The 2,804-nt window shown below is 41.2% G+C and overlaps 1 pseudogene; it reads right to left on the bottom strand.

The window, feature by feature from the left end:
* Positions 1 to 1,623: 1,623 nt before the first annotated feature.
* LOC134952764 (5S ribosomal RNA) lies at positions 1,624 to 1,742 on the bottom strand (annotated as a pseudogene).
* Positions 1,743 to 2,804: the final 1,062 nt, after the last annotated feature.

The following is a 2,804-nucleotide window of genomic DNA, read 5'->3' as shown; positions in this document are numbered from 1 at the left end:
ACTGCAGTGCCACTCCTAGATAGGCCAGGTGTTTGTGTCGGCCACTAGGGTCGCTTAGCTTAGTCATCCAGCGACCTCGTGCAAATTTTAGGACTAAAAATAATATTGTGAGGTGTGAGGTGTTCAGAATAGACTGAAAATGAGTGGAAATTATGGTTTTTGAGGTTAATAATACTTTGGGATCAAAATGACCCCCAAATTCTATGATTTAAGCTGTTTTTTAGTGTTTTTTGAAAAAAACACCCGAATCCAAAACACACCCGAATCCGACAAAAAAAATTCGGTGAGGTTTTGCCAAAACGCGGTCGAACCCAAAACACGGCCGCGGAACCGAACCCAAAACCAAAACACAAAACCCGAAAAATTTCAAGTGCACATCTCTAGTATTAGGACCAAACAGTAAAATGACTAAAAAAACAAAAAGAACTGCTTAGTGGGCACTCCCTATAGTTTATTAGGGCGTCAGCCTATTTACCTCAGGTAAGATAAGGCACTGTTATAGATGCCTTGAATAAAAGTGTGTGGACAGGGAATGAGGTACTACAGGCGACCACTGGTGCCAGATAATATTATAAAAACTAGGCAGTTTAGTAAAAAAGGAAAATCATTTATTTATGAAGCACTAAAACAAACCCATGTCTTAAAAAGGTGGGAATTAATACAGAAAAAATACATACACAAAAATGCATAAAATACTCGTTAAAAAAAAAAAACTCCAAGAGAAAAGGAGCATAAAAAGTAGGACATAAAATATACAGGAATAAAAGCAATCAAATTTCAAAGAAAAGAGGAGTAAATATCTTAACTTAGTGTTTGAGGTTAGATCAAGGTAGCACCCAACGCGTTTCGTCCTGTGTGGACTTCATCAAGGGGTGATTTGAGACTAGAGACAGCACTACTATTGAAGGGGATCTTTATTGCGGCGGACCAGTTCCTTCATACGTGGAGCAGGAAACAGAGTCCTCCGTCTGCTAGTTCCTGCTACTATAATTCCTATCTGTTCTGTATTCACTGCGGCCATGTTTTTGGAGTCAGGATCGATCGCCTGGGACAGTTCCCCGAGTATAGTTTATTCTTGGATTTTGATCCTTGACTCACGGGTTAGCACAGCTCCATATTCAGACATGGATATATAAAGGATACAATAAAAGGTAGAATCAGCAAATATGGCACAACAGTTTAAAAAAGGGGGGACAAATATGAATATTAGTGTATACATAAAAAATGGATATAAGATGGAAAAAGTGAAAATGAATAAATATAGGAGCACCACATATTGCTAATTAGATTCCTATGTATAGCGCACTTCTCCAGATGCACCAAACTTGTAGTATGTGGACCTGCTAACTGCTAGGATTTTCATCAAGAGGTGGTTGTAGCAAAAAAAGGGAGTCAGAGGAAGAGATGGAGCCATAATACAGAGTCTTCATTTGAGATAATAGAATGATACAAAAGGAGATTTTTTGGGGGTGGGAGAGCCCCAAGGGAAGTTATTACAAACATGTGGAGACAGAGAGTACGTGAACCATATAAACAATTGGAACCAGGCGGAATCCGATATACCAATATGTAGTACACACACAACAGTTAGAGCATCATTCCGATTTCGCTCCAACATCTGTACATTTACAACACCCGATGTTCTAAGGAGGTCTCCCATCCTTGTACTGGCCGGGCCCAGCCTTGCTTAGCTTCCAAGATCAGACGGTGTCGGGCGTGCCCAAGGTGGTATGATTGTAATAGTGATGTGGGAACATTAGACATGAGCTCAAAGTTCGCCTTATATACAAAAGGGGTACATTCAGTATCCCGGTCTGGATCAGTTTAATAAACTATATAGAACCAGAGTTATAGGCCATGTTCATAGACACCAGATAGTGTTAAATAAAGACATATAAATCCTTCCTGGAGAAAAAGGGGAAGGGAATGGAAAATGAAAAGGTTGGAATACAGGGTAAAGGACTTAACCTTTTTTAGCAAGTCACTAGAGCCCCTGATCTCCCCTGGGGGTCTCCCCGCCAGGTACTGGTCAGGCCCAAAACACTGCTTAGCTTCCAAGGTCGGCCGGGGTTGGGCATGTCCAGTGTGGTGTGGCTGTGGCATTATTCAGGAGGCAAGGATAAATTGAAAGGAGAAAGGTGAGGGAGACTAGTATCCAAAGTCTGCTTACATTACAAGAAGGGTGCAATTTCATATCCGTCATTGAAGCCATTTGGGTGCAGGGTGTTCAGTTCATAGATCCAGAACATCTCCCTCCTGGAAAGGAGGTTCGAGAGATCACCGCCTCTTTCTCCCAGGGATACCATTTCGATGCCTTTATAAGTTAGAGACTCCGGGTCAGAGTCATGGCATTGATGGAAGTGTCTTGATACAGCGTGTGTTAAGACTTTGGGGCAGATGTATTAACCTGGAGAAGGCATAAGGAAGTGATAAACCAGTGATATGTGCAAGGTGATAAAGGCACCAGCCAATCAGATCCTAACTGTTAATATACATATTGGAGCTGATTGGCTGGTGCCTTTATCACCTTGCACATATCACTGGTTAATCACTTCCTTATGCCTCCTCCAGGTTAATACATCTGCCCCTTTGTTCCTTACATTTCTGATGTGTTCTTGGATGCGAAGTTTCAATGGCCTCTTAGTTTTCCCAATGTACTTCATTTTGCACGGACACTCCAGGAGATAAATCACTGATGTTGTGTTGCAGTTTATAAATTGTTTGATCCGGTACTCTTTATTGGTGTTATTGTTGAAAAAGGATTTTCTATTCTGATGGAGGTACCTGCAAACATACATATATGT

This window comes from Pseudophryne corroboree, chromosome 8 (assembly GCF_028390025.1).
Source record: "Pseudophryne corroboree isolate aPseCor3 chromosome 8, aPseCor3.hap2, whole genome shotgun sequence".
NCBI classification, from domain to species: Eukaryota; Metazoa; Chordata; class Amphibia; order Anura; family Myobatrachidae; genus Pseudophryne; species Pseudophryne corroboree.
This window is presented reverse-complemented; position numbering and strand designations above follow the sequence as displayed.